Source organism: Puma concolor, chromosome A1 (assembly GCF_028749965.1).
Source record: "Puma concolor isolate L17-30 chromosome A1, mPumCon1.1.hap2, whole genome shotgun sequence".
Lineage (NCBI taxonomy): Eukaryota > Metazoa > Chordata > Mammalia > Carnivora > Felidae > Puma > Puma concolor.
The window spans coordinates 191,223,262-191,237,508 of NC_141667.1; the positions used below are offsets into that span (position 1 = coordinate 191,223,262).

At 37.8% G+C, this 14,247-nt stretch overlaps 1 long non-coding RNA gene across 2 annotated transcripts in view; it reads right to left on the minus strand.

The window, feature by feature from the left end:
* The window catches only part of LOC147584693 (uncharacterized), a 541,543-nt gene that overhangs the window by 96,387 nt on the left and 430,909 nt on the right, over window positions 1-14,247 (minus strand). The gene's annotated exons all lie outside the window — the stretch shown is intronic.

Below are 14,247 nucleotides of genomic sequence, written 5' to 3' on the forward strand. Positions count from 1 at the left end.
ATTTCAAGCATATATAAAACTAGAGAAAAATGTGATGAATCTTCAGGTACCTATTACTATGCTTCCACAGTTATTAACTTGCATCCAGTCTTGTTCCAGCTATATCTCACCTACCCTTCCAGGCACAAATTATTTTAAAGAAATACTAGTATCATATAATTTCATCATAAGTATTTTAGTATGTATTTCACGCTGCTACCAACTCTTTAAAATCCTAACCACAATATTATTATCACACCTAAAAGTCAGTTAAAAAAAACAACAAAAGAATTCTGGTAATGGCACCATAAAGAATTGGCAAGTCCTCTTCGCAATAAACCAACCAAACAAATATAAAACTGAACAAAACTGCCAAAAACAATTATTTCAAGCTATGGACATCGACCAAATGCAGCCAATAAATTGAGAAGCATTCATTCTCTAAAAACTGCTAGGGCTTAGGGGCACCTGGGTGGCTCAGATGGTTAAGCATCCAACTCTTGGTTTTGGCTCAGGTCATGATCTTGCAGTTTCCTGAGCTTGAGCCCCATGGTGGGATTGCTTGACATTCTCTCTCTCCCTCTCTCTCTCTGTCCCTCCCCCACTCTCACTGTCTCAGTATCTCTCAAAATAAATTAATAAACTTAAAAAAAAACCCTGCTAGGTTTAAATAAAGTCAGTGGGAGTATGCATTCTTGCCTGTGGTTGTTCTTATCCTCTTCCTGGTGGTTGGTCTTTGAGAATTGTAGCTTTCAAGCATGGATCTATCCACAAAAAGCAACAAATTTGCTCCTAGGAAGGGAGGGCTATATTTGGAGGCCAGGATTTGTCAGTTAAATGCGGTGAATTTGTTAGGAAATGAATGGGAAAAACCTAGAGCTTTGCTAATTGAGGTTATGGTCTCAAGAGGTCACATGATCCTGAAAATGAGAGAACCATGGAAATGCTGAGATAAGTTCTTCATGCATCCCTGGCAAACTGGAGATTTGTACACGTACATTGGGGAGATCTCAGACAGCCCAGGGAAAGGTCAGAGCTAAGACAAACTTAAGAACTGGATTAAAACTTTAACATACTCTCCAGACTCCACACAGATTAATCTACAGAGAGTGCAAGGCAAATAGGTACAAGATATTTAAGTGCAAAGTCTGCCCAAATCATTAGCTGACCAGTTGGCTATGCAGACAGAAGGTTGGACCATAGAAAATCAGGCTAAAACAGTAGAAATAAGAATTAAAAAAAAATATGTAGAGACATCAGTGGCCAAATACTGGAAAAGAGACAGATTTTAAAGATTAAGTCTAGGCAAGTAGAAATAAAGAAAGAAAGGGCAGGGGTGAGGGAGGGAAGGAAGGAGGAAGAATATGGATAGCAGAAGTCTCAGACAGATAGGAGACAGCAGAAATAATGTCCAAAAACTTCCCAAATTTGATGAAAATATTGACAGGTACATCCAAAAGCTCACCAAATTCCACAGAAGATAAACAAAAGAGATCTACACTTTCACTCATTATAGTCTGTCTTTTTAACACCAAAGACAAAAGGAAAATATTGAAAACAGAAAGAGAAAAATGAGTCATCATGTACAGAAGAACAAGAGTCATTCATTTTTTTAAGTAGAAAATGCTATAAAGGTAAATACATTCCTTATCAACTACTGAGGTATCCTGTGATATGGCAGGAATAAATAACTGCCAGCACTGCTACCACTTAAAAAAAAGAGTTTTCTATACAATGAGTTGGCTACTCCAGTGAGTTTCTTTATTTTCCCCTTTCTTTTTAGTCAACTCCACTTTTGACTCTTTCGAGAGCAATTAACATAGTTCTTATCTATTTTGTATTTTTCATTTGTTCTCATAAATGATGCCTTATATCTTCTAATTAGTTTTGTTGTAGTTAAAAGGTTGTTCATTCTTGTTAGATGATTTTGTAGCATACTGTTTAATTTTAAAATCTTGTATTATTATTGTAATTTTACCATTGATTATTTTGTGTTTCCATATATTAATCATATCTTTGGAAATTTTAGACAGTTCTACCTCTTCTGACCCACCTCCCCTTATTCTCTTACAGATTTCATTTTTTCTAAAGAATATGTTCTCAATGAAATCATATCCATCCAAATAACAGGCTCTGTTTCTAAGAAATCTTCCCTTTTAAAAATTATATTTATTTTGGGAGAGAGTGCGTGTAGGGGAGGGCAGAGAGAGAGAGAGAGAGAATTCCAAGCAGGTTCCACCCTGTCAGCACAGAGCCTGATACTGGGTTCCATCCCACGAATTGGGAGATCATGACCTGAGCCAAAATCAAGAGACGGATGTTTAACTGACTGAGCCACCCAGGTTCCCTGGAATCTGTATTTTTCAAATCTTCCTTTTCTTTCCTTATCTCATTTTTGGGTTTTGTTTCCAGTTTATATTCTTCTATCATTGCTTGTATTATTATTTTTTTTAACTTTCTTTTTTAGTGTTTTGTAATATATTAGGTTGCTATTTTCACTTGTTAATGGATATTCTTTCTGCATTGCCTTCATTGACTGTAGAATGATTATTCTGCTCCTTAGTTTCTGTTTTTCCTAAAGTAACTTTGTTATGGGTTTCAACAGCCATATTTGAGTTTGCTGATTTTTAGCTGAAATAACTTGATTGTTTGTTTGTCTATTTGTTTGTTTTTGGTAATCTTGGGAGGAAAGGTGAACCAGAAAAGTTTTCCTAGCCTTGACACTTCTAAAATTCCTCTCATTATATGTTCATAAGATAATAAATTTATGACCCTATAATTTCCAGAGTTATGCCAGTCTCTTTTCTCCCAAAATATGGGGATATATTTTGCCTAACTTTGTTGTAGATACTAACTCTAGCTTTTCAGATTTCTGTTCTACAGGCTGTTTTCAGTAACAATTTATATAGATTTAAAACTCTACCACCACAGCAACCTCTTTACAGATTGCCACAGATTTGGCCAGTTTTAGTAAGTGTTTAAGTTCAAGCATGTACAAAACAACATCAAGAAAGAAAGAAAGAAAGAAAGAAAGAAAGAAAGAAAGAAAGAAAGAAAGAAAGAAAGAAAGAGAAAAACACAAAACAAACACTTCTGATAGACTGAGTTAATAATTTGGATTGTCAATTTGGATTTCATTGATTAGCTCTGCCGGACTGTAATAGATTTATGAACTGCTTGGCTTATGACTTGATAAGGACAGGTGATTTCCAGAATGTTTAATGAATTAATGCTCAACACCCTTAGCTTCGCGAAGATTTTCTTTCAAAACTTTATGGCATGCAAAATTAATGCTTCAGGCATGAAAGGAGGCTGGAATTGCAGGTAGAAAAGAAAAATGCATACAACTCAAGTTCATTCAAATGTGGCTTTATTTCTCTAACACCCAGAAGTCTTGGCTTCCTTCCCTGCATTCTAACCATTGTTGTACAGTCATTTTATTCAGTTGATTTCTGAGAAGCTTCTTACAATTTTGAGATTGGTCCCTTGGTTAGAAAGTGGGAACAAACATTAGTCTAGGTAAGGTGAATTCTGTAAAGTGTATTGTTATAATCCTCTAATTTTGTAAAGGAAGAAATCAGAATCATATTTAAGTTTCGATATTGTCTCTGCTTAGACTCAGATTTGAGTTAAAAAGCACTTTCAGTAAGAGCTCAGCTTGTTTTGAAGTCAAGTTATTAATAATCTCTTAGTGTCTAATAAGAGAAAGTCATTAAACCAATAAAAAATTGAGCTCTTTTTCGGCAGACTGGGTGTTCACAGGAAATAAGCCTCTACCAGTAATATGGGGATATGGGGGTAGAAGGGCCAATGGGAGGCCGATCCTGCATGTTCTGTCTTGTGGTGTTCTATAGAAGTCATTTGCAGGTGGTGTCTAGTCATTTTTTTGAAGGATGCTCTGAGAACCAATTCTATTCTTCCAACTCCTTTCTAGTTCCCATCTTCATCATAAAACAGAGGTCTGCAAACTTCTATTTCAAAAGCCATACAGTATACATTTTAAGCTTTGCAAGCCCAAGTCTCTGTCACAATTACTAAGCTCTGCTGCTGTGCTAGGAAAATAGCCACATGCAAAACATAAAAGAATGGCTCTATGTTCCCATAAAACTGTATTTACAAAAGCAAGCAGCAGCCAGATATGATCTGCAGGGCAGTGTGTTAACTTTTGCTCTAGAACAGAATCATATTGGAAGATGAGGCTTAGTCAAGTCATGACACAAAAGGAACATTAGTAAAAAGTCCATTATAGGGGTGCCTAGGTGGCTCAGTCAATTAAGTGTCTGACTCCTTTTTAGTTTTTAAATTTTATTTTTTTAAATTTCCATCCAAGTTAGTTTGCATATAGTGCAACAGTGATTGCAGGAGTAGATTCCTTAATGCCCCTTACCCATTTAGTCCATCCCCCTTCCCACAACCCCTCCAGTAACCCTCAGTTTGTTTCCCATGAGTCTCTTCTGTTTTGTCCTCCTCCCTATTTTTACATTATTTTTGTTTCCCTTCTCTTATGTTCATCTGTTTTGTCTCTTAAAGTCCTCATATGAGTGAGGTCATATGATTTTTGTCTTTCTCTAATTTCACTTAGCATAATATCCTCCAGTTCCATCCATGTAGTTGCAAATGGCAAGATTTCATTCTTTTTGATTGCCAAGTAATACTCCAGTGTGTGTGTGTGTGTGTGTGTGTGTGTGTGTGTGTGTGTGTATATATATATATATATATATATACCACATCTTCTTTATCCATTCATCCATCGATGGACTTTTGGGCTCTTTCCATACTTTGGCTATTGTTGATAGTGCTGCTATAAACATTGGGGCGCACGTGTCCCTTTGAAACAGCACACCTGTATCCCTTGGATAAATACCTAGTAGTGCAATTGCTGGGTCATAAGGTAGTTCTATTTTTAGTTTTTTGAGGAACCTCCATACTGTTTTCCAGAGTGGCTGCACCAGCTTGCATTCCCACCAACAATGCAAAAGAGATCCTCTTTCTCTGCATCCTCACCAACATCTGTTGTTGCCTGAGTTGTTAATGTTAGCCATTCTGACACGTGTAAGGCGGTATCTCATGGTGGTTTTGATTTGCATTTCCCTGATGATGAGTGATGTTGAGCATTTTTTCATGTGTCGGTTGGCCATCTGGATGTCTTCTTTGGAGAAGTGTCTATTCATGTCTTTTGCCCATTTCTTCACTGGATTATTTGTTTTTTGGGTGTTGAGTTTGATAAGTTCTTTATAGATATTGGATACCAACCCTTCATCTGATATGTCGTTTGCAAATATCTTCTCCCATTCTGTCGGTTGGCTTTTAGTTTTGCTGATTGTTTCCTTCGCTGTGCAGAGGCTTTTTATTTTGATGAGGTCCCAGTAGTTCAGTTTTGCTTTTGTTTCCCTTGCCTCTGGAGACGTGTTGAGTAGGAAGTTGCTGCAGCCAAGATCAGAGGGGTTTTTGGCTGCTTTCTCCTCGAGGATTTGGATGGCTTCCTGTCTTATATTGAGGTCTTTCATCCATTTTGAGTTTATTTTTGTGTATGGTGTAAGAAAGTGGTCCAGGTTGATTCTTCTGCATGTCACTGTCCAGTTTTCCCAGCATGACTTGCTGAAGAGACTGTCTTTATTCCATTGGATATTCTTTCCTGCTTTGTCAAAGATTAGTTGGCCATACATTTGTGGGTCCATTTCTGGGTTCTCTGTTCTGTTCCATTGATCTGAGTGTCTGTTCTTGTGCCAGTACCATACTGTCTTGATGATTACAGTTTTGTAGTATAGCTTGAAGTCTGGGATTGTGATCCCTCCTGCTTTGGTTTTCTTTTTCAAGATTGCTTTGGCTCTTCAGGGTCTTTTCTGCTTCCATACAAATTTTAGGATTATTTGTTCTAGCTCTGTAAAGAATGCTGGTGTTCTTTTGATAGGGATTGCCTTGAATATGTAGATTGCTTTGGGTAGTATCAACATTTTAACAGTATTTGTTCTTCCTATCCAGGAGCATGGAATCTTTTTCCTTTTTTTTGTATGTCTTCTTCAGTTTCTTTAATAAGCTTTCTATAGTTATCAGTGTATAGGTTTTTCACCTCTTTGGTTAGATTTATTCCTAGGTATTTTATGGGTTTTGGTGAAATTTTAAATATGATTGATTCCTTGATTTCTCTTTCTGTTGCTTCATTGTTGGTGAATAGGAATGCAACTGATTTCTTTGCATTGATTTTATATCCTGCGACTTTGCTGAATTCATGAATCTAGCAGTTTTTTGGTGGAATCTTTTGGGTTTTCCATATAGAGTATCATGTCATCTGCAGAGAGTGAAAGTTTGACCTCCTCCTGGCTGATTTGGATGCCTTTTATTTCCTTGTGTTGTCTGATTGCAGAGGCCAAGACTTCCAATACTATGTTGAATAACAGTGGTGAGGGTGGATATCCCTATCTTGTTCCTGACCTTAGGGGGAAAGCTCTCAGTTTTTCCCCATTGAGGATGATGCTAGCACTGGGTCATTCATACATGGCTTTTATGATCTTGAAGTATGATCCTTCTATCCCCTTCTATCCCTACTTTCTTGAGGGTTTTTATCAAGAAAGCATGCTGTATTTTGTCAAATGCTGTCTCTGCATCTATTGAAGGATCATATGGTTCTTGTCCTTTCTTTTATTGATGTGATGAATCATGTTAATTGTTTTGCAGATATTGAACCAGCCCTGCATCCCAGGTATAAATTGGACTTGGTTGTGGTGAATACTTTTTTTAATGTATTGTTGGATCTGGTTGGCTATTATCTTGTTGATGATTTTTGCATCCATGTTCATCAGGGAAATTGGTCTATAGTTCTCCTTTTTAGTTGGGTCTCTGTCTGGTTTTGGAATCAAGGTAATGCTGGCCTCATAGAAAGAGTTGGGAGTTTTCTTTCCACTTCTATTTTTTGGAACAGCTTCAAGAGAATAGGTGTTAGCTGTTCCTTAAATGTTTGGTAGAATTCCGTGGAAAGCCATCTGGCCCTGGACTCTTGTTTTTTGGGAGATTTTTGATTACTAATTTGGTATCTTTACTGGTTATGGGTCTGTTCAAATTTTCTATTTCTTCCTGTTTTGGTTATGATAGTGTACATGTTTCTAGGAATTTGTCCATTGCCTCCAGATTGCCCATATTACTGGCATATAATTGCTCATAATATTCTCTTACTGTTTTTATTTCTGCCGTGTTGGTTGTGATTTCTCCTCTTCATTCTTGATTTTATTTATATGGGTCCTTTCCTTTTTCTTTTTGATCAAACTGTCTAGTGGTTTATCAATTTTGTTAATTCTTTCAAACAGCCAGCTTCTGGTTTCATCGATCTGTTCTACTGTTTTTTTGGTTTCAATAGCATTAATTTCTGCTCTAATCTTTATTATTTCTGGTCTTCTGCTGGTTTTGGGTTTTATTTGCTGTTCTTTTTCCAGCTCTTTAAGCTGTAAGGTTAGGTTGTGTACCTGAGATCTTTCTTCCTTCTTTAGTAAGGCCTGGAATGCTATCTACTTTCCTCTTATGACCACCTTTGCTGCATCCAAGAGGTTTTGGGTTGTGGTGTTATCATTTTCATTGGCTTCCATACACTTTTTAATTTCCTCTTTAACTCCTTGGTTGGCCCATTCATTTTTTTAGTAGGATGGTCTTTAGTCTCCAAGTATTTGTTACCTTTCCAAATTTTTTTCTTGTGGTTGATTTTGAGTTTCATAGCATTGTGGTCTGAAAATATGCATGGTATGATCTCGATCTTTTTCTACTTGTTGAGGGCTGATTTGTGTCCCAGTATGTGGTCTATTCTGGAGAATGTTCCATGTGCACTGGAGAAGAATGTATATTATGCTGCTTTAGGATGAAATGTTCTGAATATATCTGTTAAGTCCATCTGGTCCAATGTGTCATTCAAAGCCATTGTTTCCTTGTTGATTTTTTTTTTTTTTTTAAATTTTTTTTTTCAACGTTTATTTATTTTTGGGACAGAGAGAGACAGAGCATGAACGGGCGAGGGGCAGAGAGAGAGGGAGACACAGAATCGGAAACAGGCTCCAGGCTCTGAGCCATCAGCCCAGAGCCCGACGTGGGGCTCGAACTCACAGACCGCGAGATCGTGACCTGGCTGAAGTTGGACGCTTAACCGACTGCGCCACCCAGGCGCCCCTCCTTGTTGATTTTTTGATTAGATGATCTGTCCATTGCTGTGAGTGGGGTGTTGAAGTCTTCTGCTATTATGGTATTACTATCGATGAGTTTCTTTATGTTTGTGATTGATTTATATATTTGGGTGTGTTGACATTTGGCACATAAATGTTTACAATTGTTAGGTCTTCTTGGTGGATAGTCCCCTTAATTATGATATAATGCCCTTCTTCATCTCTTGATAGAGTATTTATTTTAAAGTCTAGATTGTCTGATATAAGTATGGCTATTCTGACTTTCTTTTGTTGGCCATTAGCATGATAGATGGTTCTCCATCCCCTTATTTTCAACCTTAAGGTGTCTTTAGGTCTAAAGTGTGTCTCTTGTAAACAGCATATAGATGGATCTTGTTTTCTCATCCATTATGTTACCCTATGTCTTTTGATTGGAGCATTGAGTCCATTGACGTTTAGAGTGAGTACTGAAAGATATGAATTTATTGCCATTATGTTGCTTGTAGAGTTGGAGTTTCTGGTGGTATTCTCTGGTCCTTTTCAATCTTTGTTGCTTTGTTCCAATCTTTGTATACACACACACACACACGTATATATATAATATTTTATTTATATATATATTTGGTGTATATATATATATATAAATGTATAAATATATAAAAAATATAAATATGTATTTTCTCCCCTCAGAGAGTCCCCCTTAAAATTTCTTGCAGGGCTGGTTTAGTCGTTACAAACTCCTTTATTTTTGTTTGTCTGGGAAACTTTTTATCTCTCCTTTTATTTTGAATGACAGCCTTGATGGATAAAGAATTCTTGGCTGCATATTTTTCTGATTCAGCACATTGAATATATCCTGCCACCCCTTTCTGGCTGCAAGTTTCTGTGGATAGGTCTGCTGCAAACCTGATCTGTCTTCCCTTGTAGGTTAAGGACTTATTTTCCTTTGCTGCTTTCATGATTCTCTCCTTGCCTGAGTATTTTGTGAATTTGACTATGATATGCCTTGTTGATGGTCAGTTTTTGTTGAATCTAATGGGAGTCCTCTGTGTTTCCTGGATTTTGTTGTCTGTGTCTTTCCCCAGGTTAGGAAAGTTTTTTGCTATGATTTGTTCACATAACCCTTCTACCCCTATTTCTCTCTCTCAACCCCTATGATTCTGATGTTGTTCCTTTTTCATGAGTCACTGATTTCTCTAATTCTTAAATCATGCTCTTTTGCCTTAATGTCCCTCTTTTTTTCTGCTTCATTATTCTCCATAAGTTTGTCCTCTATATAGCTAATTCTCATTCTCTGTTCTGCTCATCCATCATTGACACCACAGCATCCATTTGAGATTGCACCCATGAGAGCTTGCAGGGCCATGCTGCTGCTGATGCCCAGAGACTGTGGCCAGGTGCCAGCCCACCCCAGAACAAGTTCACAAGACAGTGTAGCAGCAGTGCCTCAGGGATTATGGAAAATCACAATGCACATCTGGCACCAGGCTTTACCCCCAACAACATTGTTCCAGCATCAGCAAATGTGGCCATTCTCTGGGGTCTGCTGCGACCAGGTGGCCTCACAGCCTCCACCTAATGTCCTTCCAGCAGTGGAACCGCTTCTCCCGTGTTGCCTGAGAGCCTTCCAGACCCCACTCTGCTCCTAGAGATTCACCCTTCCCACCAGAGCAACTCCAGGTATCAAGCTGCAGAGTTTCAGACTCTGAGTCCCCCTTGTTTACAGTCTTAATGGAATTTAAACTGTCTCTTTTCTCCTTTGTCCCTTTTTAGTTCAGTCCCTGTGGCTGTTTCCAATTTTCCACTTTCTCTCCATCTCCTTTTGGGCAGGGGTGCGTTTCCTGTATTCTCCACCCGCCTCCCTCCTCATCTCCGTCCTCACTCTGCACACAAAAGTGGCTCCCTGCCCTCCGTGGCTTCTCTCTCCCCGAGTTCACCTCTCCACACCACGTACCTGCTTAATTCTGTGTTTCATGTTGTGCAGATTGTTGTGTTAATCCTCAGATCAGTTTTGTAGGTGTGCAGGATGGGTTAGTGTTGGTCTGGCTGTATTTCATGGACGTGTGACACACAAAAAACTTCCATGCTATTCTGCCATCTTGGCTCCTCCCCTAGTGTCTGTTGATCTTGGCTCAGGTGTTCTCACAGTTCATTAGATGGAGCCCTGCTCCGGCTCTGTGCTGACAGCATGGAGCCTGCTTGGGATTCTCTCCCCCCACCCCTCTCTCTACTCCCCCCCTCTCTCTCAAAATAAATAAACATTTTTAAAAAACTCTATTATTGACAACTTCCATCTTAGGAGGGGAAGTGCCATTGACATAAGGATAGCCTGCTTTGGGACCAAATATGGGAAAAATGAATTGAAGTTTATCAACGGGAGTGAGAGGAAGGTATTTCTGTAGTTTCCCTTCTCTGTACTGTATATCAAATAAAGTTCTTTCCCTTATTTTTTATCTTTGTGTTGTGAAATGAAACTACATGGGCATATTAGAGAAAAATGTGAAGATACTTCCGGCTAGCTCAGAGATAACAAATCCCAAATTGGAATACCAAGAGAAATTGCTTCAAATATACTCCATGATAGAGATACAAGACAAAACAAGACTCAGAATCATTTTTAGTATTTTTTTTTTGCCTGAGATGTCCAAGATGTCTTGTGAACTCAATCCATATGTTGGGAAAATATACACTTGGTGAATAGATTTTGATTCTGTAACACCTAGTTAAGGCAATAAAAGAAGTGATTGGGGGCGCCTGGGTGGCGCAGTCGGTTAAGCGTCCGACTTCAGCCAGGTCACGATCTCACGGTCTGTGAGTTCGAGCCCCGCGTCGGGCTCTGGGCTGATGGCTCAGAGCCTGGAGCCTGTTTCCGATTCTGTGTCTCCCTCTCTCTCTGCCCCTCCCCCGTTCATGCTCTGTCTCTCTCTGTCCCAAAAATAAATAAAAGTTGAAAAAAAAAATTAAAAAAAAAAATAAAATAAAAGAAGTGATTGAAGAAGACTAATTTCAAAACAATTATAATTTATCTAGATTGAGACAAAATGTCTAATTATTAAGTTTATGAATAGCCCACTTATTTGGTGTATGCATTCCCATTTTACAGTTGGGAATATCTATAAGAAATAGGTAAGAAATATTTACTTATATAAATCAGGCATGTAATAGAAGTCCAATGAACAGAAAATGAGGTTAGCACTTGTTGGGACATGGATTAGTTTGCTAGAGCTACTATAACAAAATATCAGTCTAGGAGGCATAAACAACAGACGTTTATTCTTTTATAGTTCTAGAGGCTAGAAGTCCAAGGTCAAGGTGTTAGCAGGTTTGGTTTCTCCTGAGGCCTCTCTGTTTGGCTTCCTCTCTCCTCTCTCTTTGGCTGTCTTCTCACTGTGTCCTCAGATGGCCTTTTCTGTGTGCACTCACACCCCTGGTATCTCTTTCTCTTAAGGACACCAGCTATATTGGATTAGGGCCCCACTGTTACTACCTCATTCAAACTTAGTTACTTCTTTAAAGGCCCTACCTCCAGTATAGTCCCATTGGGGATGAGGGCTTCAACGTATGAATTTCTAGGGGACACAAATTAGTCCATAACAGAACAAATGGCATACAGAAGTTGAAAATGCTTGGGCTGCCAAAGTTTTAATTATTAGACCCAAAGTGTAGCATTATTGAAATGGTAATTGAGATTGCAGATTATACAGACAGGTAGAGAAAAATTTCTCCATGAATAACCACTAATAAGCAAGTAGCTTTGTGAGCAGTTTTATGTTGAAATTTTTCAAATTGATTATCTTGAATAATAATGTATTATTTTCATGAAATAACATGTTAATTCCAGCACATTGTCTTGAAAAAAGCCAACATTGCATAAAACCAAAAATGGAGCAGAAGATTTCAAACTTATCATTAAAAGTTGGAAATTTAAATAGGATAGTATATGAAGTAAATGTGGTGTAAAATGCTTATGATTAAGTTTTGGAAAATACTGTATTATCCCTGTCCAAACTGATGTTGCAATTTTTTTCCTCCAGGAAGAGAGAGCCGTTCAAGCTAGATAAATTGGTTGCCAATTTCTACTCGAGAATCCTCACTTCCAGACCACTGACCCTCTCTTCTGTCTTTGTAGTGGGGAATAGTATTTTTCTGCAACACAAAGTAGAAAATGAACATTTTGTGCAGATGTCGAGATTCATCAAGACAACACAACGTGCAACAGCTCTCAAAAGCAAAGAGCATCATTGATCATGTCCCATGAAAAAGCCAAAACTTACATAAGTTTTTTTAAGTCTATAAAAGACATGAAGTCTATACAGTTTTTATACACATGTGATTATTATTCAAACTACATTTTCATCCCATGTAGAGCATTCAGAAATATGAATATGTGTTGTATAGTATTCTGATGAAGTAAGAAAAAATATTGTGAAATATTTTAGAAATGTTATTCCTTTTGAAGTTTTTTTCAAATCTCAAACAAGGCTTTAAAAAGGAAGTCAGATGAACTATTGGGACCTCATGAAGATACAAATCTTCTGTACTAAAAAGGAAACAATCAACAAAACTAAAAGACAACTGACGGGATGGGGAAAGATATTTGCAAATGACATATCGGACAAAGGGCTAGTATCCAAAATCTATAAAGAATTCACCAAACTCCACATGCAAAAAAAAAATAATAATAATAATCAAGTGAAGAAATGGGCAGAAAACATGAATAGACACTTCTTTCAAGAAGACATACAAATGGCCAACAGGCACATGAAAAGATGCTCAATGTCACTCCTCATCAGGGAAATACAAATCAAAACCACACTGAGATACCACCTCACACCAGCCAGAGTGGCTAAAATGAACAAATCAGGAGACTATAGATGCTGGCGAGGATGTGGAGAAACAGGAACCCTCTTGCACTGTTGGTAGGAATGCAAACTGGTGCAGCCACTCTGGAAAACAGTGTGGAGGTTCCTCAAAAAAGTAAAAATAGATCTACCCTATGACCCAGCAATAACACTGCTAAGAATTTACCCAAGGGATACAGGAGTGCTGATGCATAGGGGCACTTGTACCCCAATGTTTACAGCAGCACTATCAACAACAGCCAAATTATGGAAAGAGCCTAAATGCCCATCAACTGATGAATGGATAAAGAAATTGTGGTTTATATACACAAAGGAATACTACTTGGCAATGAGAAAGAATGAAATATGGTCTTTTGTTGCAACGTGGATGGAACTGGAGAGTGTTATGCTAAGTGAAATAAATCATACAGAGAAAGACAGATACCATATGTTTTCACTCTTATGTGGATCCTGAGAAACTTAACAGAAGACCATGGGGGAGGGGAAGGGAAAAAAAAGAAAAAAGTTAGAGAGGGAGGGAGCCATACCATAAGAGACTCTTAAAAACTGAGAATAAACTGAGGGTTGATTGGGGGTGGGAGGGAGGGGAGGGTGGGTGATGGGCATTGAGGCAGGCACCTGTTGGGATGAGCACTGGGGTGTTGTATGGAAACCAACATGACAATAAATTCCATATTAAAAATAAATAAATAAATACAAAGGAAGTCAGAAAGTATAGTTTCTTATCTGCTGTCACACATTGTTTTGAAATATTCACCATTTTTCTAAGATGATAAATAGTACAGAATTATTTCAGTTTTAAATAAAAATAGCTTTATTTTGAAGTCCCTTGTACTTAACATGTGCTAATTTCTTTAGAGATCTAACAATTTCTCATTTGGAAAGCAAATTCAGCAAACAATTTAATTCACCAGCCACCTGTGTATCTGAAATATGCATTGATGCCATTCCAACATTTCAATATATATTGAAATTTTTGGGACAGGGCTGCAGTGTCTGTTAACATGCCGTTCAACCTATTTTTATAAGCTACATAGGTTCTTCAATATATTATGTTTGCCTGGCTTATAATGTATTGAAATATTGCCAATCTCTTTGCAGGTATCTGAATACTGTTGTTGAAAGAATTATCAATATTCACAGAATTTTGGAGTTCTACTCGGTGATAGAATCTCATCCAAATTAAATGGTGATCATGGCAGTGCATATATAAACGTCTTCTATCTCTCTTCATAAACTTTGGGGAAACTATTAAATGTTCCACT